The 26631-nt window shown below is 36.4% G+C and overlaps 1 pseudogene; it reads left to right on the top strand.

The window, feature by feature from the left end:
* The first annotated feature begins 906 nt into the window (after positions 1-906).
* The window catches only part of LOC144313288 (E3 UFM1-protein ligase 1 pseudogene), a 29577-nt pseudogene continuing 3852 nt past the window's right edge, over positions 907-26631 (top strand).

Below are 26631 nucleotides of genomic sequence, written 5' to 3'. Positions count from 1 at the left end.
TGAAGGGTGTCTTGCATAACATGAGGGTGCAAACCAAGAAAGAGGAAGACAGGATTCAGAAAAGGAATGAAAATGGGAAAATTGAAGAGAATACCCAGAATGACCTTTGGGGGAAATCCGAGACACATTGTGTCTTGGATCACAATCCTTAGTATTTATTCTTCTGTCAACAAATATTCAAGGTGAAATTATCCAATCTTTAAAAGAAAAAATTCAAAGTACAATTTCCATATAAAACCTGAAGTGTGAAATTTCATGTTTTGACCTAGGCATACACCCATCACCAAAATCAAGATACTGGATACATTTGATACATTTATCATTTCCAAAATTTCCATGTTGCATCCTTTTAATCCTTTACTCCTGCTCCCCACCTCCCCACCCCCACCAGCACCTTTGTTCCATTCCTAACCTGGTCTCCAGACAACTGTTTTCTGCTTTCTGTCATTGTAGATATTTGCAAGTAGAAATTATATAAATGGGAAATTACAGTGTGTACTCTTAATCTGCACAAATTTTGGAGACTCATCCATATTTTTACATTTATAACCAGTTTAATTTTTTAAAATTACTGAATAGTGTTCCATTTTATGAACTATCTGGGTCATTTCCAGTTTGAAGCTGTTATAAATAAAGCTGCTATGAACATTCCATGTACAAGTCTTTATTTGAACATAGGCTTTCTTTCCTCCTAGGCAAATACCTAAGAGCAGAATTGCTGGGTCATAGGGTCAATGTCTATTTGGCTTTTTAAGAAACTGACAAATTATTTTCCAAAGCAGTTGTGCATTACTTTCTTCTATGTATAATTGTTCTACTTCCTCCTCATCCTCTCTAACATTTAATATAGTCAGGTTTTCTAATTTTAGCCATTTAATGGTGTTTTGATCACCTGGTATTGGTACGATGGATCCCCAGCTAAAGTTTGGTTTGGATTTCAAGATTGACAATGCCACACACAGACCAGGGAGGTAGGCAAAGGTTTATCACATAAGAAGACTTTCTGAGGAGACCAGAGCGGGCCTCCCAAGCTGCTTTGAAACTGACTTGAACATCATGGTTTGTCTCCCTCTCTAATTTTTCCCACCCAGTTCCCATCCTTTCCCTTATAATCCCTTTCACTATTTCTTATATTCCACCTATGAGTGAAACCGTATAATGATTGTCCTTCTCTGATTGACTTAACTTCACTCAGGATAATACTCTCCAATTCCATCCACGTGGAGGCAAATGGTAGGTATTCATCTTTTATTTTTATTATTTTTATTATTATTTTGTTGTTAGGTAGAAATTTCCTATTGCCATTTTATTAATAGTTTTCTGTCTGTTTTAGAGAAGTTTTGCTCTTCTCATGCTAGCTTCCTTTGTTGTTTGATGATATTTTATGTGTGTGGTGATTTGATTTGATATTTTTCTCTATCTTTTATGTATATATTATAGGGGTTTTTTTTAGTGGTTACCTCAAGGTGTGCATAAAAATATTATCATTATAACCATCTATTTTCAGCTTTGTATGAAAATTCTACACTTTTACTCTCCTCCCAACACGTTGTGTTCTTCTACTCAGAGGTTGCTTCTTTTTATATTGTGTATTTATTAATATATTTTTACCCTTTAACTTTTATATTTGGATTGAAAGTAATTTACATACTATCATTACTCAGTTACACTATTCTTTATTTGTTCATACAATTACCTTACCAGTGAGATCCATTATTTCATATGCTTTTGCATTGCTGTTTAGTGTGTTTTCACTTCAATTTGAAGACCTCCCTTAAGCATTTCTTGTAAGACTAATGTAAGGTCTGATGGTGACAAAGTTCCTCAGTTTTGTTGGCTTGGGGAAAAATTGATCTCTTCTTCATTTTTAAAAGATGGCTTTGCTAAATACTCTGAATATATCTTCCACCCCTCTCCTGGCCTGCAAAATTTCTATTAAGGGACCTGGTGATAGTCTGAGGGGGTCCCTTACATGTGAAGCCATTTCTTTTCTGCTGTTTTTAACATTCTCCCTTTGTTTTTGACTTTTGACAATTGTAATATGTTTTATTGCAGATCTCTTTGTGTTCAGCCTATTTGGCATCTTTTAAACTTATTGAATCTGCATGTCTGCTTTCTTCCCCAGATTTGGGGCTTTTGGAGGGATCATTATTTTTATAATAAGCATATTTTTATAATAAGCAGTTGCCCTTTTTCTTCCTTCTTATTGTGGGACTTCTATAATTTGTATAAAACTCATGGGCTTTCTTCCTTCTTTTATTTTTTTTAATATGTATATATTTTATTGGAGTTCGATTTGCCAACATACAGCGTAACACCCAGTGCTCATCCCACCAAGTGCCCCCCTCAGTGCCCATCACCCCCCGCCCACCTCCCCTTCCACCACTCCTTGTTTGTTTCCCAGAGTTAGAGGAGTCTCTCATGTTCTGTCTCCCTCTCTGATATTTCCCACTCATTTTCTCCCCTTTCACTATTTTTTATATTCACCATATGAGTGAAACCATATAATGTTTGTCATTCTCTGATTGACTTACTTCACTCAGCATAATACCCTCCAGTTCCATCCACATCGAAGCAAATGGTGGGTATTTGTCGTTTCTAAAGGCTGAGTAATATTCCATTGTATACATAGACCACATCTTCTTTATCCATTCATCTTTCGATGGACACCGAGGCTCCTTCTGCAGTTTGGCTATTGTGGACATTGCTGCTAGAAACATTGGGGAGCAGGTGTCTTCTTTTAATTTTTTTTCTCTGACTGGATAATTTCAAATATTATGAACGTGAGTTCACTAATTCTCTCTTCTGTTTGATTCACTCCGCTGTTGAAGAGCTCTTTTGCATTTTTGTTTTCATTCATCTCTAGAATTTTTGTTTGATTCTTTTTTAGGACTTCTCTGTCTTTGCTGAACTTATTTTCTTCATGTATTGTTTTCCTGATTTCGTTCAGTTGTCTTTCCATGTACCTTTGTAGCTCACTGAGCTTCTTTTTGTCAGTTATTTTGAATTCTTTGTCAGGCAATCTATTCCTTTAGGGTCAGTTACTGGAAATTTGTTGTGTTCATTTGTTTACATCAGGCTTCCTTTTCTTTTTTTTTCATGGTTCTGTAGCCTTGTGTTGGTGTCTCTACTTTTGAAGGAAGTCACCTCTTTCAGATTCTATGGATTGGCTTTGGTAGGGAAAAAACCACCTGTAAGTGAGCATGAGGGCATTGGCTAGGTGGTGTGCATGACAGTGCTGGTTCTAGACTGGGTCTGAAGACACTGTTTCCAGGAGTGCATGATGGCACCAGTTCTCAGAGCAGGGGTGAGGGGAGGGCTGTCTGTTTCAGGGGTAAGTGCAGTGGTTCCAGGACCACAATGTGCAAATGAAGCACCAGAGCTGAGGAATGGGGTATGATATCTCTGATCCTGGGGAAGCATAGCCGTGTCTCTGGCTCTGGATTCAGGAGTACAGCAGTGGTTGTGGCTCTGGGTAGATCTGTCAGCTGGAGTCGGCGTCAATAAAAACTAAGGGATTGGAGCACCGGTCTGGCTTAGTGGTAGAGTGTCTGCCTTCAGCTCAGGTCATGATCCTGGGGTCCTGGGATTGAGTTCTGTATCAGGCTCCCTGCAGGGAGCCTGCTTCTCCCTCTGCCTATGTCTCTGCCTCTCTCTCTGTGTCTCTCATGAATAAATAAATAAAATCTTAAAAAAGAAAAAAGATTGAGAGACTACTGGACAATGAAGATTTCAGAGCATCGATAGCCACAGCAAGGGCTGCCAGGGTCCCCAATGGCAAAAGCTGCTCCAGTTCTCCTGTTCTCCTTTCCCTTATGGAGGAATGTCACGGCTGAGGGAGTCTCTTGGTGCCAAGTTATCCTGGCTTGAGGAATGAAGTGGCACAGATACAATGCTTTCTCCATCTTACTATGCAGCCATCTTGGGTTTTCGTGTTTCCCTTGGTCACTGCAGCTTCTTAATTGTACTCTCAAGCCCTCCCCGATACTCATTAATCTGCGAGTAGTTTTTTTTTTAATATTTTGTTTATTTATTCATGAGAGACACAGAGAGAGAGAGGCAGAGGGAGAAGCAGGCTCCATGCAAGGAGCCCGATGTGGGACTCGATCCCGGGACTCCAGGATCACACCCTGGGCCGAAGGCAGATGCTCAACCACTGAGCCACCCAGACATCCCTGATCTGTGAGTAGTTGTTAAATTCTTGTTTTGTGAGGAGTTTGGGTTAGACCTCCTAGTCAACCATGTTGCAACATCCTATTTGCATCATCTTTATTCTTATTACCACATAAAATATACTTAGTTTATCTTTATATATATTCTTTATTAAAGTGTTTCACCAAATATTTTGCAATTTAAAAATTGAGTTCTTTACTTTTTAAAAAATTGAGGTATAATTGACCTATAATGTTATGTGAGTTTCAACGGTACCACACAATGATCTGGTATTTGTTTATTTTGCAAAATGATCATCTGTCACCAAACATAGTTACAATTTTTTTTTCTGTGATGAGAACTTTTAAGATTTACTCTTAGCAGCCTTCAACTTTTGTTTTCTTATTATTGAGTATTATATTTGCGTTCAGGATACAAGTTCTTTATCAAATATGGGAGCCGCTACTGTCTTCTCCTATTCTGTACCTTATGTTTGCATTATTTTAACAGTATCTGTTTTTATTTTACATTAGTTTCAGGTCTACAACATAGTGATCTGACAACTGTGTATGTTACACCCTGTTCACCACAAATGTAGTTACTGTCTGTCCTGCCACCCTACAGTACTATTTCACAGTACTACTATGTTCCCTATGCTGTACATTTTATCTCCATGAGGTATTTACTCTGTAACTGGAAGCCTGTATCACCCACTCCCATTCACTAATTTTGTCCCTCCCTCCACTGCCTTCCTCCCTAGCAGCCACCAATTTGTTCTTTGTATTTATGGATCTGTTTCTGTTTTGTTTTGTTTTTAGGTTCTACATATAAATGAAATCATATAGTATTTGTCTTTCTCTGTCTCATTTATTCACTTAGTATAATACCCTCTAGGTCCACCCATGTTGTTGCAAATGGCAAGATGCCATTCTTTTTTATGGCTGAGTAATATCCAGTGAGAGTGTGTGTGTGTGTGTGTGTCTGTGTACACATACCACATCTTTTCAATCAGTTCATCTAGGGTTGCTTCCATATTTTGGCTACTGTCAGTAATGTAATGCTGCAATAAGCATAGGGGTATATATCTTTTTGAGTTAGTGTTTTTTGTTTTCTTTGGATAAATACCCAGTAGAGGAATTACTGGATCATATGTTATTTCTATTTTTAATTTTTGATGACGCTCCATACTATTCTCTATAGTGGTTGAATCAGTTTGCAAGCCTATGAACAGTGCACAAGGGTTTTCTTTTCTCCAAATCCTTACTACCATTTGTTATCTCTTGAATTCTTGATGATAGCCATATTTAGAGGGGTGAGGTGAGCTCATTGTGGTTTTGATTTGTATTTCTTAATGATTAGTGATGTTGAGCATTTTTCAAGTATCTGTTGGCCATTTGAATGTCTTCTTTGGAAAAATGTCTATTTAGTTCCTTTGCCCATTTTTTTATTGGATTTTTTGTAATTTTGTTATTGAAATATAAGAGCTCTTTATGAATTTTGGATATTAACCCCTTATATGATACATGGTTTGCAAATATTTTCTTCCATTTTCTGGGTTACCTTTTCATTTTACAGAGTATCATTTGCAGCGCAGAAGCTTTTAAATTTGATGCAATCCTACTTTGTTTTTTGTTTTTTGTTTTTTTTCCTGTCCATGTGGCCTGTGTTCTTGATTTCTCATCCAAAAAAGCACTGCCAAGACCAGTGTCAAGGATCTTTTCCTCATGTTTTCTTCTATGAGTTTAGTTTCAAGTCTTATGTTTAAGTCTTTGTTCATTTTGAGTTCATTTTTATGAATGGTGATGGTGGGAGTCTAATTTCATTTTTCCTGTAAGTGGCTTTCCACGTCTCCTAAGCACCATTTGTTGAAGATGCTGTTCTTTCTTCATTAGTATGCTTGTCTCCCTTGTCAATATTAGTTGACTATATATGTAGGGGTTTAATTCTGGACTCTCTATTTGGTTCCATTGCTCTATGGTTTTTATGCCAGAACCATAATTATTAGAGCTTGTAGTACAGTTTGAAATCAAGAAGTGTAATGTTTCTGTGTTTTATTTTCTTATGATTGTTTTTGCTCTTTGGTGTCTTTTGTGGTTCCATATGAACTTTAGGATTTTTTTTCTGTGGAAATAGCCATTGAGATTTTTATAGGGATTGTACTGAATCTATAGTTAGCTCTGGCTGGCATGGACATTTTAACAATATTAATTTTTCCGGTCCATGAACACAGGATGTCCTTGCATTTGTTTTGTCTTCTTCAGTTTCTTTCAGTAGAGTGTTACAGTTTTCATTCTACAGATACTTGACTTCTTTGGTTAAATTTATTCCTAGGTATATTATGGTTTTGATTCTGTTGCTCATGGAATATATTTTTCTATTTTTTTCACTTTGAGTCTAAATGCATCCTTAGTTCTGAAGTTGGTCTCATAGCTAATGGTATGTAGCGGGACCTTGTTTTATTAAATACATCACATCCAGCCACTTTGTGTCTTTTGATTAGTGAATTTAGTTCACTGACATTTAGAGTAATTATAGATATATAGGCACTTACTAATGCCATTTTATTAACTGCTTTCTGGGTGTTTTATATTTCCATTGTTTCTTTTTCTCTGTTTCTACCCACCTTTGTCAACTGGTTTTCCATGGTGGTAGACAATTTCCCTTTTCTTTGTCTTTTGTGGATCTACTCTAAGTTTTTGTTTTGTGATTACTATGGAATTTACATAAGACATAGATAAGACCGTCCGTTTTAGGCTGATAACAACTTACCTTCAATCACCTATAAAGGCTTCAGCCTTTTACTCCTTGCTTTTGTATTAATAATGTCACAATTTACCACTTTTTAGGTTGTGTTTTTATTAATAATTTATAGTACTATGGTTAATCTACCATTTTCCTTTAATATTTAAACTATAGTTGAGTGGTTAATACACTATCCTAATATACAGTTACATTTTTCTAAGTCTGACTGTGTATTTTTCACCTTTACCAGTGTGTTGTGCACTTTCATATATTTTCTTCCTGTTGTTGCAATAGCAAGATTTCATTCTTTTTTATGGATAGATAATATTATATATATAATGTATAATATATAATATATAATATATAATATATAATATATAATATATATATATTATATATATACCACATCTTCTTTATCATTCATCTATGGATGGATACTTGGGTTGCTTCCATAGTTTGGCTATTGTAAATAATGCTACAATAACTATAAGGGTGAATGTATCTTTTTGAATTAGTTTTTTCATATTCTTTGGGTAGATACCCTGTAGTGAAATTGCTGGACCATATGGCATTTATGTTTTTAATTATTTGAGGAACCTTCATAGTGTTTTACATACTGGCTTCACCAGTTTGCATTTCCAACAACAATGTACGAGTGTTCCTTTTTCTCCACATCCTCTCTAGTGCTTGTTGTTTCTCGTGTTTTAGATTTTAGCCATTTTGACAGGTGTGAAGTGATATCTCATTGTAGTTTTGATTGGCATTTCCCTGAGGATGAGAGATGTTGAACATCTTTTCATGTATCTATTGGCCATCTGGATTTCTCTTTGGAGAAATGTCTGTTTGTGTCTTCTGCCCAGTTTTAAATTCAATTATTTGTTTTATTTGGTATTGAGTTTTATAAGTTCTTTTTTTTTAAGATTTTTAAGTTTATTTATTCATGAGAGATGCAGGCAGAGGGAGAAGCAGGCTCCATGCAGGGAGCCTGATTTGGGACTCGATCCCAGGACTCCAGGATCACGATCTGAGTCAAAGGCAGACACTTAACCACTGAGTCACCCAGGCATCCCTTATAAGTTCTTTATAATTTTGGAGACTAACTCTTTATTGGATATGACATTTTCAAAAATCTTCTCCCATTAAATAGGTTGTCTTTTAGTTTTGATAATAAGTTTCTTTGCTGTGCAGAAGCTTTTTATTTTGATATAGTCCCAATAGCTTATTTTTACTTTTGTTTCCCTTGCATCAGGAAACATATCTAGATAAATGTTGTTACAGATGGTGTCAGAGAAATTACTGTCTGTGTCCTCTTCTAGGATTTTTATGGTTTCAGGTCCCACATTTAGGTATTTAATAAAATTTTAGTTTATTTTTGTGCATAGTGTAAGAAAGGGTCCAATTTCATTCTATTGCATGTAGCTGTCCAGTTCTCCAACACTATTTGTTGAAGAGACTGTCTTTCTCCCATTTTATATTCTTGCCTTCTTTATCAAAGAATAATTGACCATATATATATAATCATGGGTTTATTTCTGGGCTCTCTATTCCGTTACACTGATATACGTGTTTATTTTGTGCCAGTACCATACTGTTTTGATTACTACAGATTTGTGTATATCTCAATATCCAACTTGTTCATGTTAATAGTTTTGTAATGCATTCTTAGGTTTGGTTTGCTAATATTTTGTTAAGGACTTTTGCATCTATGTTCATCAGATATTGGCCTGAAGGGTTTTTTAGATAGTGTCTTTATTTGGTTTTGATATTTGGCCAACCTCATAGAATGAATTTGGAAGCTTTCTTTCCTCTTCTATTTTTTCAAATAGTTTGAGAAGACTAGGTAATAACTCTTCTTTAAATGTTTGGTCAAATTTACCTGTGAAGCTGTTTGGTCCTGGACTTTTGTTTGTCGTGAGTTTTCTGATTACTAATTTAATTTTTTTAAGATTTTATTTATTTATTTGAGAGAAAGAGAGAGATAGTCAGAGAGAACATGAGCAGGGGGTGGGGAGAGGGACAACCAGGCTCTCCACTGAGCAGGGAGCCCAACCTGGGACTCCATCCCAGCACTCAGGGATCATGACCTGAGCCAGAGGCAGATGCTTAACCAACTGAGACACCCAGGTGCCTTACTGATTTTATTTAATTGCTGATAACCAATCTGTTCAAATTTTCTACTTCCTGATTCAGTTTTGGGAGGCTATATGTTTCTAGGAATTTATCTATTTCTACTAGTATGTCCATTTTGTTGCCTTATAATTTGTCATAATGTTCTCTTATATAATCCTTTGTACTTCTGTGTTTTGTTATTTCTTCTCTTTTTATTTCTGATTTTATTTGAGTCCCCCCCCCTCTCTTTTTTGATGAATCTGACTAAATATTTGTCAATTTTATTGATCTTTTTAAAGAACCAGCTCCTGGTTCCATTAAGTTCCTCTATTTTTTTTCTTAGTTCTTATTTCATTTATTTCTGCTCTAATATTTATTATTTCCTTATTTCTACTGGTTTCAGATTTTGTTTGTTCCTCTTTTCATAGGTCCCCTATGTGTAAGGTTAGGTTGTTTATTTGAAATTTTTCTTGTTGCATGAGGTAGGCCTGTATTGTTATAAAATTCCCTCTTAGAACACCTTTGCTGCATCCCAAAGATTTTGGACTGTTGTTTTTCTTTTTCATTTTCTCCATGTGTTTTTAGATTTCCCCTTTGATTCTTGGTAGACCCATTAATTGTTTAGCTGCATGTTATTTAACCTTCATATATTTGTATTCTTTCCAGGTTTCTTCTTGTGGTTGATTTCTAGTTTCATAGAATTGTAGTCAGAAAAGATGTATCTCTTTTAATTTGTTGAGACTTGTTTTATGGCCTAATATGTGTGTGATGCATTCTGGAGAATGTTCCATGTGTCCTTGAAAAGAGTTTGTATACTGTTGTTTTAGGATGGAATGTTCTGAGTATGTCTGTTAGATCCATCTGGTATAATGCGTTATTCAAAGCCACTGTTTCCTTGTTGATTTTCTGTTTGGGTGATTTATCTATTGATGTAAGTAGGGTGTTATAGTTCCCTACTATTATTATATTACTATTGATTATTTCCTTTATGTTGTTATTAGCTGCTTTATGTATTTGGGTGCTCCCATGTCGGGTGCATAAATATTTACAATTGTTATATCTTCTTGTTGGATTGTTCCCTTTATGATTATATACTGTCCATCTTTGTCTCTTATTACCGTTTTTGTTTAAAGTCTATTTTGTCTGATAATAAGTATTGCTACCTGGCTTTCTTTTTGCTTCCATTTTCATGATAAGTGCTTTTCTATCCCTTCACTTTCAATCTGTGTGTGTCTTTAGTTTCTGAAATGAGTCTCTTGTAGGCAGCATATGGATCTTGCATTTGTATCCATTCAGTCACCTTATATCTTTTGACGGGAGCATTGAGTCCATTTCCATTCAAAATAATTATTGATAAGTATGTACTTCTTGCCATTTTTACTTGTTTTTTGGTTCTTTTTATATTTCTTCTCTGTTCCTTTATTCTCTTGCTCTCTTCTGTTACAGTTTGCTGGCTTTCTTTACTGATATACTTGGGTTCCTTTCTCTTTAGTTTTTGCATATTTATTAGTAGTTTTTGATTTGTGGTTATCATTAGGTTTACATATAACATTTTATGCATGTAACAGTCTATATTAAGTTGATGGTTGCTTATGTTCAAATCCATTCTTTACTTCTCTCCCCCCATATTTTAGATATATGGTATTATATTTTACATCTTTTTATTTTGTGAATCCCTTGACTGATTTTTATAGATCTACTTACTTTTTTTTCCTTTTTACTGCTTTTCTTATTTCTATTTTTCTTACTCCTGCTATGGTCTTTCCTTTTCACTCAAAGAGTTCCTTTCAACATTTCTTATAAGGCTGGTTTAGTGGTGATGAATTTCTTTAACTTCTGTTTGTCTGGGAAATTCTGTATCTCTCCTTCTATTCTGAATGATCGCTTTACTGATTAGAGTATTCTTCGCTTCAGGTTTTTCTCTTTCAGCATTTTGAATATATTATGGCCCTCCCTTCTGGCCTGCAAAGTTTCTGCTGAAAAATCAGCTGATAGCGTTATGGGGTTTCCCTTGTATATAACTATTTTCTTTTGCTGCTTTTAAAATTCTCTCTTTATCTTTTTTTTTTTTTAATTTATTTTTTATTGGTGTTCAATTTACTAACATACAGAATAACACCCAGTGCCCGTCACCCATTCACTCCCACCCCCCGCCCTCCTCCCCTTCTACCACCCCTAGTTCGTTTCCCAGAGTTAGCAGTCTTTACGTTCTGTCTCCCTTTCTGATATTCCCCACACATTTCTTCTCCCTTCCCTTCTATTCCCTTTCACTATTATTTATATTCCCCAAATGAATGAGAACATATAATGTTTGTCCTTCTCCGACTGACTTACTTCACTCAGCATAATACCCTCCAGTTCCATCCACGTTGAAGCAAATGGTGGGTTTGCCAGTTTAATTACTATGTTTTTTTTTTTTTTTTTTTTTTTTTTTTTTTTTTTGGTGTGGACTGCCTTAGTATGGATTTTATTGGGGGCTCTCTGTGATTCCTGTATCTGGATTTCTATTTCCTTCCTCAGTTTAGGGAAATTTTCAGTTATTATTTCTTCATATAAATTATCTGCCCCCTTTGCTCTCTCTTCTCCTTCTAGGACCCTTAATAATATGAATGTTATTATGCTTGATAGTGTCATTGAGTTCCCTTAGTCTATTTTCATTTATTATTATTTTTTTTTTCTCTTCACTGCGCAGCTTGATTGCTTTCCATTACTCTGTCCTCCAGGCCACTATGGTTCTTCTGCTTTCTTTAGTCTACTATTTATTCCATCTAGTGTATTTTTAATTTCAGTTATTGAGTTCTTCATCTTTGATTTTTTTTTAATGTTTTCTACCTCTTTATTTAGGCTCTCACTGAGGTCTCCATTCTTTTCTCAAGCCCAGTATCTTTATGACCATTTGTAAATTATTTTAAATTCCCTATCAGTTATATTACTTATATCCATTTCATTTTGCTTTCTTGCTGTGATTTCATTTGAGACATATTCCTGTATCCTCATTCCATCTAAATCTCTGTGTCTGTTTCTATGTGCTAGGAAAGAGAGCTATATCTCCTGCTTTTGAAAGTAGTGGCTTTATGAAGAGTTCTTGTAGTGCCCTACAGTGGAATGTCCCCTTCACGAGAACTTGGTGTGTCAGGGGTATCTCCTATGTGTATAGCATGTGCCCAGTGTGTGGCTGAGCTGCAATTGCCTTCAGTTCAGTCACCTGCCAATGGCTCTCTTTGCCTGTTATGGGCAGTGTTTGGTCCTTATGTCATTAGTGGGCCGGTCTGGGTCACCTTAGGCTTGAGTTGGGTCAAACCAGGTGTTTGCCAATGATGCAGTAGCACTGACCTGCAAAGTATTTTCCTTGTGTTGTCCCTTGAAAACCTTTCACTGGAGGGCAGGTCCTATAGTCTGCCCCTAGTCCACTACTAGGACCAAAGTTGGACTGATATATGTGGTTTTCTTTCGCTCTCCCCAGGGCAGAAGTCACTTTGGAGTGGTGCTGGCCCCTGTCAAGGCTACTTGTACACTGCCAAGCTTGTGGCACTGCTTTGGATGGGTTCTAGCTAAGGGAGTATTGGAGAGGGCAAGTCTGCAAGAGAATGTAGTGGTGGGGTATGCTGTTCCAGCAAGGTGGGCACTGGTGCATTGGTGTGGACCTGTAGCTCCAGGGTTGGAGGGGGCAGATTTGCAGAAGCATGTGGGGATGAGCTACACTGTTGGCAAGCTAGGTGGAAAGTGTTCCATGTATCTAGGATGGAGTGAGGGAGGGGAGGGAAATGACACCCATCAGCTCTTTCATTCTTAAAGAAGTCTCCCAAAGATTCTTGCTCCTCCAGCACACATTCTAAGATTAGTAAATAAATATCCTTCCCATATAACTCAGGTGCTTTTCAAACTGCTGCTTCTAATACTATATCTTCATAGGACTGTTTTTTGTGCTGTCTCTTCAAGGGCAGAGACTCTGACTTCACAGCCCTCCCAGAGCTGAACCCACTGATTTTAAAGTTCCAGATGTTAAGCCCCACTTATTATTAGGCTCCTGTGGTTTTCAAAGGCAAATGTTATGGGGATTTGTCTTCCCCATGTGGGATGCCTGTGCTTGGGGTGCCTGGTATGGGGTTGCTCTCCTACTGTCTCTGAGCCTGTAATATCCCTCCCTCCTGCAGATGGTCCCATGGACCTCTTTAGCTCCCCACCACATCTCCATCCTTCCTACCCTCTAAGATGTGGCCTCTTCTCTACATTTAGCTGTGGAGAATATGTTCTGCCCATCTTTAGGCTGCTTTCTGGGTTATTTACACTGATGTGGGTGTTATCTGGTTGTATTTGTGGGAGAGGGTGAGTTTAGAATCCTTCTACTCTGCCATCATCCCCGGAAGTCCCCTCAGCTGTTATTTCTTTAAATAGACTCTCTGCCCACTTCCCCTCTCTTCTCCTTCTGGAACCCAAATTATTATTATATTTGTGTTATTTCAAAATTCCTATTCTCGAAGTCATTTATTCTTTCTTCCTTCTGGTCTGCCTTGCTACAGGCACTCTGTATTAGATTTATCATCTCATTCATTGAATTTTTCAGTTCCAGAATTGCTATTTGGTTTTTCCCCAATAATTTCAATATCTTTTTTTTAATAAATCATTTTATTAATATACTTTATTCCTGATTTCATTGAATTGTTTTTTAGAGTTTTCTTATAGCTTGTTATTTCTTCATAACCTTTAAAAATAATTGTTACTTAATATTTTCTTTTTTAAATTTATTTTTATTTTTTAAATCTTAATTCCAGTATAGTTAACATACAGTATTATATTAGTTTCAGGTGTACAATATAGTGATTCAACCTTTCCATATATCACTCAGTGCTCATCACAACAAGCATACTCCTTAATTCCGATCACCTATTTCACTCATTCCCCCCTACCAAACTTCCTTTAATATTTTCTAATAGCCACCTTAAAAATACAAGAGAAAAAAGTGAAATCAATTTTAATAATATATCCATATGTATATTTAAAAATAATTTCAGTTTTTTAATTTTACATTTCTATGCATCACAGTTGTTGTAGGTGCTGGTTCATATAATGATGACAAAAGCAACATGGCTTCTGCTGGCACAGAACTTACAGTTTTTCGGGAGGAGAAAGATATTAATTGAAGGTTTATAACAGAAGGAAGTCCAAATATCTAAGTGGAAGTATTTCATTCAAGAGCATCACAACTATTTTGAATTATTTATCAGATCACAATCTTTTGTCATTGAATTTGTTTGCTTGAGAATTATAATTTTTTTGTGATGCCGTATTTTCATATTCTTTGTAGTTATGTGCTATCCTTATGTGCTTATGTCCTAATGCTTTTACATTGGAAATAGCAGACACCTTTAACTCTTTGCCCCTATCCTTCAGCAGACGGAGTGTTATGTTCTATGCTGTTATTATCTGAGGTTTTTTTTCTTTCTTTCTTCTTCTCTGTCTCTGTGAAAGTGTATCTGACTCACTTTTATTGTTCCTTCCTGTGGATGAATTTTTAAGCTTTTGTGTCTGCTCTGGTTCTTATAATTCACTCAGCTGGATTTGGAAACCTTTCTCCTTTTCCATCAGGTGGCACTATAGTTCAAGTTTGTGGTCTGCCCCTTGCCCACCAACCTTGGCCTGTTTTCTTAACTAGCTCCCTGTGTACTGGACCTTGTTCTCCCAGGTGGACTGCTGGTCATACACAAAGAGCAGGTACCAGAGCGAGGGTAGGTGTGGGTTTTGCACTTCATGCATGGGGTGCCCCTGGACCAAATAAAGAGATCTCCAGGTGTGGTACTTCTAGAGGCTTTTGAATGGACTTTCTGCTAAGCACAATCAATATTACTTGAAATTCATATCTGCCTATTTCTCATTATGCTCCCTCTCCCCACTGTAGAGCTCCCACCTTAGTACTGTGGGTGTTGATGGAGAGAACTGTTTTTTTTTTTTGTTTGTTTTTTTTGTTTTTTTTTTCAGCTCAGTGCCATCTAACTGGTATATAGTTCAGCTGTCACTCACCACTTCCCTATTTCTTGTAGGACAGATAACTTCCTGATAAATCAGTCCATGTCAGTGTTTCTTTGAGAGAGGGGATGGCACTGGGAAAGTTTCTCTTACTATCTCCACTGCAACCAAAATACAACCAAATTTGTATTTTTCTTTTTTCTTCTTTGTCTTCATCTTCTTCTTCCTCTTCCTCTCCTTCCTCTTCTTTGTCTTCTTCCTCCTCTTTGTCTACTTCTTTCTCTTTGTCTTCTTCCCCTCTTCCCACCCCACCTGCTGCCCCCAGCCTCCTCCCCTCCCCCAACCCCCCCCCCCCCCCCCCCGCCCCTATGGTGTCCTAGAGCCCCACTTTGGGAAGACTGGAATTTTGCAGATTCTCTCTTATGCATCAGTGCCTGCCCAGGACAGCACTCACCTAGTTTTTATGCTGACAGCAATGAGAGGGGTCTTTGCAGTTTGACTGGCTCCATGGTTCTGTAGCCCATACAGAGGCTTGTCTATATCTTACAGGCTGGGCTGCACTCAGACATGAGATTTCTAAAGAGTCTCTTGGAATAAAGTACTTGGTCAAAAAATCCCCACAAAGGTACTTTTGTTAATGGAAGGATGTTCAGTTCTTTAATTAAAACGGGTGATAAAAAGGAGGAATGTCTTACCCCATCATGTTGCTAACATAACTCCCTAAACTCTGTAACAGTATCTTTTGAAGAGCAGAAGTTTTAAATTTTGAAGAGGTCCAATTTACAAATATTTCCTTTATGGATCATATTCTTGGAGTCATAGGTAAGTAATCTTTGCCTAATCCAAGGAAACAGATTTTCTCACTTGTTTTCTTTTACATGTTTTGTTATTTTATATTTTAAATTTAGTTTATGTTTCATTTTGACTTGGTTTTTATATATTGTATAGAGTCTGGATTGAAATTCATTGTTTTGTATACAGATATCCATCAAATTGACTTCATACCTTTGTCAAAAATCAGTTGTCCATGAGTGACATTACTCCTGATCAATCATCATTAAGATGGTTTAGTAGGGAACTCCAAAACTCCATCTCTTTCCTGAAACAGTGATTAAGCTAGAGAAAACTTTCAGAAGCAACTTTTCTGAAAGTTTGCAATCTAACAAAAACTTCATGCAATGTACTGTAGGATGCATAAGAAAGGAAGCTAATGGATTTCAGTAAAAGAGCTCTGTGACATTTTAATTTACTTGCTTACCATTTTTTAGTTTTCTACTTGGCAGTGGCTATGAAAACAGCAGCCTGCACTCTTAATGTAGCTTCCTGGTTCAGAGGGAGTAATATGGACCCTATTTTTCAAAGAGTTGTGTTATATGTTTTGACTTGTTCAGTGATTCCTTGAAGAATCATCTCAAGGGCTTGACTTTCATTTATTTTCCTCAGAACTTTATCAGATTCAGAGACTTGGAAGCATTTATCAAAACACTTAATAGGAAATATACTAGCTACAACTGCCTGGGGCAAGAGATAACAGCGTAAACAATAGATACACTGAAAATTCCAGGGGGAAAAGACTGGGAAAGGGAATATGGAGGGATGTAAGAGCAATGAAAAGCTCTCAGATATACAAAAGTCACACAGATGCACAGGACTGGAAGCTTGCTCATTAAAGACCTGAGGAGAGGGATGCCTGGGTGGCTCAGTGATTTAGGGCCTACCTTCAGCCCAGGGCATGATCCTGGAGTTCCGGGATTGAGTCTCACATCGGGCTGCCTGCATGGAGCCTACTTCTCCCTCTACCTGTGTGTCTCTGCCTCTCTCTCTTTCTCTCTCTCATGAATAAATAAATTTTGAAATGTTAAAAAAAAAAAAAAAAAAAAGACCTGAACAGATCCTGAAACTTCATCTCTGGATGACCTTTAGGCTTCACAGAAGCAGGAAACAAAGAGTTGTATACAGCTTGCCTAAGAATTGAAGGAATGTCCAAACAGAGTCAATCTGCAAAGATTGGGAGATGATGAAGATAAGGATGATGATTACTGGCTAAGTCATAGATATCTCTGTCAAGTCTCTAGGTGACCAATAAGCTTATATAACAGAGATTAAAGTGACTAATGACAAAGACTATAGTCTTTACAAAATCAGTTTTAGAAGTCACTAAACAAGCCAAAAAAATCCCTCCAAAAAATAGTAACACTAAATCCTGGGGAAGGAGGAGAATCTGATTTTCAGTTACCACATTATAATATTCAGAATGTTCATGTTCGAAAAATTATGAGGCATGTAAAGAAACAAAGTATCACCCATTATTAGGAAGAAAAATTAACAGCAATTGTCCTTAGGGAAGCAGGCATTGTACTTACCAAAGACTTTAAATCATCTTACACATGCTGAAAGAGATAAAGAAAATCACAGACAACAAAGTAAAGGGAACCAAGAGAAAGGTCTTACCAAGTAGAGGATATCAAAGAAATAAAAACCATAAACAGGAATCAACTAATTTTTGAGCTAAATATTATAACAATTAAAAAAAAATTCTCCAGAAGGGCATAGCAATAGATTTGATCAGGAAGGAGAAAGAATCCGTGAATTTGAAGATGGGTCGGTTGAGACCATCCCGTCTAGAAGCAGGAAAAAAAAAAAAGAAACATACAAAACAAAACAAAAACCCAGGAGATAGAATCTGACTGACTTGTGGAAACTTACTATGCTTACCAACCTACACATAATAAAAAGCCAAAGAGGAGAGGAGAAGGTGAAAGGGGCAGAAAGAATATGTGAAGAAATAATGGTTGAAAATTTCCCCATCTTGGTAAAAGATGAATGTATGCATCCAAGAAGGTCAGCAAACTCTGGGTAGGATAAACTCAAAGAGATTTGCACACCAAGACACATTACATTAAACCATCAAAGCCCAAGACAGTCTTGAATTTACCAAGAAAAAAGTGACCTGTTGTGTAGATGGAGTCCTCAATTCAGGTTAACCACTAATTTCTTACCAGAAATGGTGGAGACCTAGAGGTAGTGGCTAATTAATTTAAAGTGTTGAAAGAAAAAGTCTGTCAATAAGAATACTATATCTGGCAAAACTATCCTTCAAAAATGAAGAAGGAGAAATAGTACTTTCCTAGATAAACAAAAGCTCAGGTAGTCATCTGTAGACCTGCCCTACAAGAAATGCTAAGTGAAAAGTTCAGACTTAAATGAAAGGATTACCAGACATAACTCAAAGTCATATGAATAAGTAAAGGACACCAACATAGGTTAACTACATGAGCAATAAGTAAAGCCAGTGTTGTTACATTTTTTATTTGTAATCCTGATTTTATTTTTTATATTATTTAAGACAAACATATAAAATAATATTTATAAAGCCATGTCATGGGCACACAACGTTTAAAGATGTAATTTGTGACAATTACAATATATAGGGGACAAGTCTATAGAAGAGCAGGATTGAAGCTACTCTTCTACTATTGAAGCTAAACTGATGTAAATTCAAACTAGACAGTTATATTTTAAAATACTAATTTTAAACTTCAGGATAACCATGAAGAAAATAACTAAAAGGTGTACAGAAAAGCAAGTAAGAATACAATAAAAATTGTACCCTAGAACAAATGAACACAAAAGAAGGCAGTAATGAAGGAATTGAAAAAACAATATGACATATGAAGCAAATGCAAAAGTGGCAGAAATAAGTACTTTTATTGCTTTAAATGAAAATTAAAAGGCAGAGATGGCAGAATGAATTAAGAAACAAGATCCAACTATATAGGGACACTTGGGTGGCTCAGTGGTTGAGCATCTACCTTCAGCTCAGGGCATAATCCCGGGGTCCTGGGATCGAGTACCCGCAGGGAGTATACTTCTTCCTCTGCCTGTGTCTCTGCCTCTCTCTGTGTGTCTCTCATGAATCAATAAATAAAATCTTTTTAAAAAGATCCAACTATATAGTGTCTGTGTGCCAACATCCTAAGTATATGCAAACTGTAGTGCCTTGATTCAGGAAGTCCTCATGTTTCTGCCTGGCTTCCCCTTCCTAGAACTAGAGCTGGAAACTCTCAAGGCAGTAGGCTGGGAAAAACACAGGGCTCACTTCATTTCTTTCCCATTTCTCAGAGCTCACTTCTTTTTTTCTTTTAGGTCTGAAGTAATAAAAACTTATTTTTTTCATTATTTTTCTCCCCATACAGTTTATCTGGTATTTTAGTTATTCTAAGTGGGAGAATAAGTGCAATCCCTGTTACTCCATCTTGGCTGAAAGAAGAAGTCAGTAATTAAAATTTATGCATTTATAAAAGTCACATAATGGGCTAGAGTTTTAAGTTTTTCACCTATTAAATTTGGATTTTATTAGTAAACTTGGGTTTTTACCAATTACTCTATAAACTAGACATACTGATAACCTTATAATTGTTCAAGACAAAAGTATTTCTTTGGCCTTTAAAAAATCATTTTAATGATGAGAAATATGTTAATTGAAAAGACATTGCAGTCTTTTTTTGGCATAGTATAAAATAATAGTGCTTTAGCTGATCTTAATGAATAAAGCCATTTTTTGTCTCATTTCTCTCTCTCTCTCTCTTTTTTAAGTAGGCTCCATGTCTCACATGTAGCCCAACGCAGGGCTTGAATTCACACTCCTGAGATAGACCTGAGCTAAGATCAAGAGTCGAGCACTTAACTGACTGAGCCACCCAGGTGCCCCTGTCTTTTTTCTTCTTTAAGAGTAAGAGAACAAAATTAGTTTTGAATGTCTTGATAAGTATTCATTGCCAGTAAGCTATTTTTCATTTCTCAAGAAAATACCTGTTGTGTGTACTTGGCCATTATGAACTAATAAATTAACTACAGCAGTTACAGTGGGAAGGAAAGAGAGCTTCATCAGGCATTCTAATTACTGACCTGGAAACAGAACAGCTGGAAATGTGGTTTTAAGTTCACTTTAAAAAATAAGATGCTTTGATCTAAAAGCATTAATTTAAGTAGCAGGAAACTCCTAAATTTGGGCATTTTATATGTATTTTCAGGTTTAATCAAAATAATTTTGTGCATCAGATCTAAACTTGACCTCTCTCCCTGAAAGTTGCTTTAGATTAGACTGCTTATTTAAATGGAAGGAGGCTTTAGCCTTCAGTGATGGAGAAGTAGAAATTTGATGCCTCACTAACATTGATATGGAAAAAGAATACCAGAATGATGGTGGATATTGTCTTCATTTTGCCAGTGTAAGTGGCTGTTAGGATAACAAGATCATATATCCTCTAGGTATAATACCAGAAAAAAGCAATGCTTCATATATTATTAAGGTAATAATACTTGGTCCTGTTTTGATAAGTCATAATGCATTTTTGACATAATATTTATTATGATGTATATTTCCTGACATAAATATTAAATGATGAAGTATTTATGGTTGCGATTAAGAAAATTATTTACATAATTAGTCTTTGATAGGAAAATTTTAGAAATGAATGTAACAGAATATTTGCTAATAAGAGTTGTAACATAGTATATCCCTGCTGAATGGTATTTTGTGCTTTTGGACAGCTTACCTTTTTGGCAGACAGTAAGGCTGGATTTTGGTCAATAGATCAGAATCCATAATTTCAGTATATGGATAAATTGAAGCTATTATTCCAATTTTAATTGGGTAGTTTTAGCGTGATGCATGGATGGATGAGTGAATTCATTTTGAGCCAAGTCAGACATATAACAGGAGAAAAACAGATTGCTTCATTTAAGAGTGTCTCTCATGACTGAGAGATCATGACCTGAGCCGAAACCAGAAGTTGGACATTTAACTGGCTAAACCACCTAGACACCCCAAGAAATATTATTCTTAAAAGGGCTGATATGGGGTACCTGAATTGCTCAGTGGTTGAGCATCCGCCTTTGGCTCAGGATGTGATCCTGGGGTCCTGGGATCAAGTCCCACATCAGGCTCCCAGCAGGGAGCCTGCTTCCCCCCCTGCCTATGTCTCTGCCTCTCTCTGTCTAATAAATAAACAAAATCTTTAAAAATTAATTAATTAATTAATTACTTTTAAAAAGGGCTGGTAGTCCCTGAAAATATAACAGCAAATTTAGAGCTGTCATTAGGCTCCCAAGTAATAGCCTCACAGAGATTTCTGGAAATTCATTAAAGTGATAATTATTCTCATATGTGTCTAAGTGACTTAAGAGCAATATAGACCTGTGTCAGATTGTACATTCTGAGGAAATAAAACACTGGTTACTATGTGGAAGAAACATAGTTGAGGCCTTATTTTGGGAGTTAGAGGGAGATGGCTTATATCTCTTTCAGGTGCTATTGCCCTAATGTACTCTAAGATTGAAGGATTCTGTTATATTATTAAAAAATGCATTACATTATACTAAAAAATGATAATTTAGTACCTATATAACCTCATTGTTGTTTCCATCTGAAAATATCTTCTTATTCCTCTTCAAGCTTATTTCTGTTTTATAGCCAAATGATTTTTTCTTAAAGTCCAAACTAAAAATGAAAAGTTGGCCTGATTTATTTGCTTGCATATATATCTAGAATTTGATTTCCTTTAGTTTTCTTATCCTCTAGCTCCAGTCCCTTGGTATGTCCTGTAGGCTCTTCTGCAGAGGATAACCCGTAACCCAGATGTGTATGCTTCCCCTCATCCCTACTGCTTATGCCCTAGCTCAAGCTAGTCATCTTCTTACTTCTCTACTCACTTCCAATATTGATTTACCATTTTCCACCTAACAACAATAGTAATTTGTTAGTATGTTCATCTACTAGGGCTGCCATAACATAATACCATAGACCAGGCAGCTCAGACAAGAGAAATTTAATTAATTCAGAGTCCAAGATCAAGATGCCATCAGGACTGGTTTCTGATGAGAGCTCTTTTCCTGGCTTATAGATGCCTGCCTTCTCACTGTGTCCTCACATTGTGGAGAGAGGTTGATCTCTGGTGTTTTTCCATCTTCTTATAATCCTCTCAGATTAGGTCCTCACCCTCATGACCTCATTTAATTTAACCCTAATTACATCCCTAAAGGACTTAATCAAATATAGTCACCTTGAGAGTTAGGGCTTCAATATATAAATTTGAGGGGAAACACAATTCAGTCTATAACTTTTAGATGAATCTCTAAAAAGTTTAAAGCAGATCATCTTTCTTCCCTGTTTAAAACTCCCCATTGGCTTCTCATCACTTTGAAAGTAAAATCCAAACTCCTTACCTTTACTTTCAAAACTCTATGTAATCAGGTCCCTGTCTACCCCCTTTTACCCAGGACCACATTGCACAACTCCAGAAGCAATGGTTCCTACGCAACAGAATCATTGATGCAGAGACCCTCATCTGGATGTCTTGCAGTACATCTTAATGTATCATCAGGTATCCTCCCTGTTTGGTCACCTGCAGAGGTGGATAGACACTCCTCATCTAAAGTTCAGTTCAGATGTCCAGACAGAAGATGCCACACACACATTCTAAGAAGGTATAACAAGATTTATTACTTACCTATCTGAGATCTTTGAGGAGAGCGGGGCAGGCCTCCCAAGCAGGTCTAAAGTGGCTTTCAAGAGTAAGGAAAGGAGATTGACCTCTGTTTTTTATTGTGGATAGGGATAGGGCTGTGGTGGCTAGGAAAGGGGCATGCCTTGTTTGAATCTCCTGCCAGCAAAGGAGGGAGTGCCCAGTTTTTCTTATCAGGTTGTCCAGATGTGGAACACAAGGGAAGAAGGTGGAGTGAGCCTTTCAGCAATCAAATATCAAAAAGTAAGTCCGAATTATATTCCCATAACTTCTTATTCTTCAAGTTTTGACTCTTTTCAGCCCTTTGCTCTTGCATATAATTTTAAGGATCATGTCAAATCCCATAAAAAGCCCTGAGAGGATTTTTGTCAGAATTGCATTGAATCTATGTATGAGTTGGGAGAATCATTGACATCTTTCCGATGTTGAGCCTTTCCATCCAAGAACAGTGTGTATCTATGTAACTTTTCTATTTATTTTTTTAAAAGATATTATTTATTTAATTGAGAGAGAAAGTCCATGAGAGCACAAGCAGGGTTTCGGAATGGCAGAAGGAGAGGGAGAAGCAGGCTCCCTTCTAAGCAGGGAGCCCGATGTGGGACTTGATCCCAGGACCCTAGGATCATGACCCAAGCTGAAGGCAGTCAACCAACTGAATTACGCAGGTGCCACTACTATTTCAATAAAAAAATAATTTTCTCCATCCAGGGTTTTTATAGTATTTTGCAATATGTATGTTACATTTTTTGTTGCTTTTATAAAATTATTTTATATAAAATTATATTTCCAACTGAATTATACCTTATCAGGCAAGATAATGCTTTTTATCAGGTTAAGGAAGTTCCCTTGTATTCCTAGCTTGCTAAGAATTTTTATGAAGGATAACTGTGAACTTATCAAAACTGTTTTTTGCCTGTTAGTATGCCTTGTACTATTTTGTTGAAAGCCAGCCATGATGTACTGAGTAAAAGGAACAGTCATAAATAGTCCTTTAGTAACGTAGTGATAAAGTGTAGGAGGAAAAATGTTCTAGAATCCTGTGGTTAGGTCTTAGTCTTTTATTGAACCTGTAACCCTGGGCTGTGAACTTTACAAGTGGTTCTCAGATTTCCCTTCCCACCCTAGATGGAACAGGCTGGCCTGAGAAGGCTGGAGTTGTGTATTTTGCATCCCCCACATGGAATACTATAGGATGGCTCAATTTGGAGTTTTCTTTTTTTTTTTTTTTAAGATTTTATTTATTTATTCATGAGAGACAGAGAGAGAGAGAGGCAGAGACATAGGCACAGGGAGAAATAGGCTCCATGCAGGGAGCCCGATGTGGGGCTTGATCCCAGGACTCCAGGACCACACCCTGAACCAAGACCTTCAACCACTGATCCATCTAGGTGTCCCTCAATTTGGATTTTTCTATTGTCTCACATAGGAAGGCTAGAGCCAGGTGGAGTTGGGTATTTTCCTTCCTCAAGGTTGGTTAAGCTCAGATAAAATTCCCAAAAGGTTAGCCTGTGTTAAAAGTTTCTTTTGAGGGCAGATCTTATGAAAAACAAAATGCTCTGAGGTACTTCAAAATGATTATTTTTCTCTTCTCTCTGTCAGAAACAGGAAGGGTTTTTTTTTTGTTTGTTTATTTTGTTTTGTGTTGTTTTGTTTTCTCTCTGATATTAAGTATGAGAACCTGTAGGGCTCCTGGAGGTAAAAAAAATCACCAAGATGTAGAGGGTCTTCGATGACTGGATACCTACAGTTTTAAATTCTCAGACTTGTCCACACTGAGCCCCCAGCAATTCATCAGTTATAAGTTTAAATTTTTTCTAAATCCTGGTACTAGTTCTTGTGGATGTTTCTGTTCTAGTAAGTTGTAATTTTCTATATTTGATTTGTCTTTCTCTCTAGGTTTAGGGGGACAGCAGTTTGGTGTGGTCTCACTGTTCAGACAGATCTAAGAAGAGTCGGTGATTTTTCAGTCTTTTTTACTTGTTGTTAGGTTGAGGCAATGACTTCCAAGTTCCTTGTATGACAGTCTGAAAAACAGAAGCTTTTTATGTATTTTGATGACATTTTTTAGTTTGCTTAAACTTTAGAAATATTATACAAAATTTACCTTTAAAATGACTCTCTTTTGTCTCTACTGAAACTTACTGTTCTAGTGTGTTTTGTCTAATGTTAGTATGGCCACCTCAGTTTTCTTTCATCTTTAAAAAATTAATTAATTTTTTTTAATGGTATTATACTGGTATATGATTTTCCATTCTTTTACTTTCAATATTCCTGTGTCCCTGTGTTTTAAGTATGCTACCTGTAGACAGCTATATATTTTTTTTCAATCTCATTATCTGGTTACTTACTGCTGAATTTAGTTAGTCCAAAGTCATTTATTATGATTATCTATTATATTTACACTTGTTTCCATTATTTTGTTTTTGTACTTCTTCTGTTCTTTTTACTTTTCTCCTTTAAAAATTGAGTATATGTTCTTTGTTTTTAAGTTTAATTTGATTTTATCTACTCTGGCATTTATATAATTTTTCTATTCTTTTAGTGGTTACTGTTACAATTTTATCATGTATATTTAATTTGCCAAAATCTAAACTCTCCCAAACGACATAAAACACTTAAACTTTGTTTATTCTTCTCCAACTTATACTCTTGTTACCCAGTATTTTAGGCCTGTTTCTTATTTAATCCTACAAATTAACCTTATATTTTAGATAGGTGGTATTTATTTATGTAAATGTTTACAATTTTACTTATTCTACATTCCTGCTTGCACTTCAGAAATGCTTCAGTTTTCCATCTTTCATTGTATAGATTTCTTGATAGAATCCTATCATTGTTCGACTCTCGGAAAGTATCTTTATTTTACCATAATTCTGAAGGATGATTTTGCTTAATTCTGGAGTATTATGGTTATATTCTCTCAGCATTTTGAAGACATTCTATGGTATTTTAGTATCTGGTGTTACTACTGAAAAATTGTTGTTAGTCATATTGCCAATCCTTTCTGATTGATTTGTTTTTCCCTCTAATTCCTGTCTTTCCATTTGTTTTAGATGTTCTGTAGTCTATCATAACAGGTTTATGCATGAATTTTTCTTAAATTTGTTCTCTTTTGGAATATATTGTATTCTCAAATCTGTGGATTCATGTATTTTGATCAATTCTGGAAAATTCTCAACAACTTCTAGCCAAATAGTCTCTCTTTGATATCCTTGTATGCTCCTTCCTCCTAATGAGGTTAATTAGATATACAAAGGACCTTCTCATTGCTATCCTCCTATCTCTTAACTTCTGTGGCAGAACTAGCCATTTGTCCACATTTTCTAGTTCCCTTGCTATTAAGTTTGGTCTCAGTTCTGGCCAATGAGTTTAGATAAAGGAGTGTAATAAACCATTCCTGTACGTGAAAATTTCCCATATAAAAATATAAATATTGGCAAATTGAATTCAGTCATAAATAAAAAGTATGATACACTAAGTGACTATAATGCACTATGGCTAAATGATGTCTATACCAGAAATGCAATGTTGGTTTTACATTAAAAAATTAGAGTAAGGGGGATCTCTTGGATGGCTCGGAGGTTAAGCGCATGCCTTTGGCCCAGAGCGCCGTCCTGGAGTCCCGGGATCGAGTTCCGCGTCGGGCTCCCAGCATGGAGCCTGCTTCTCCCTCTGCCCATGTCTCTGCCTCTCTCTCTCTCTCTCTCTCTCTCTCTCTCTATGTCTATCATGAATGAATAAATAAAATCTTAAAAAAAAAAAAATTAGAGTAGGGATCCCTGGGTGGCTCAGCGGTTTAGCGCCTGTCTTCGTCCCAGGTCGTGATCCTGGAGTCCTGGGTTGAGTCCCACATCGGGCTCCCTGCATGGAGCCTGCTTCTCCCTCTGCCTGTGCCTCTGCCTCTCTCTCTCTTTCTGTGTCTCTCATGAATAAATAAATGAAATATTTTTTAAAATTAGAGTAAAGAAGAAAGAAAAATTTATGGTCATCTCAATAGATAAACTATATCTAGCATCATGCTTAGGTGAAATACTGACTGTTTTCCCCCAAATTATAGAGCAAATAAAAAATTTATAGTATTAAAATTTACATAAAACATTACCCTGAAAGTTCTATCCAGTGTGTTTAAGCAAGATAA

This window comes from Canis aureus, chromosome 5 (assembly GCF_053574225.1).
Source record: "Canis aureus isolate CA01 chromosome 5, VMU_Caureus_v.1.0, whole genome shotgun sequence".
NCBI classification, from domain to species: Eukaryota; Metazoa; Chordata; class Mammalia; order Carnivora; family Canidae; genus Canis; species Canis aureus.
Note: the sequence above shows the minus strand (reverse complement) of the source record. Positions and strands in the feature narration are given on the sequence as shown.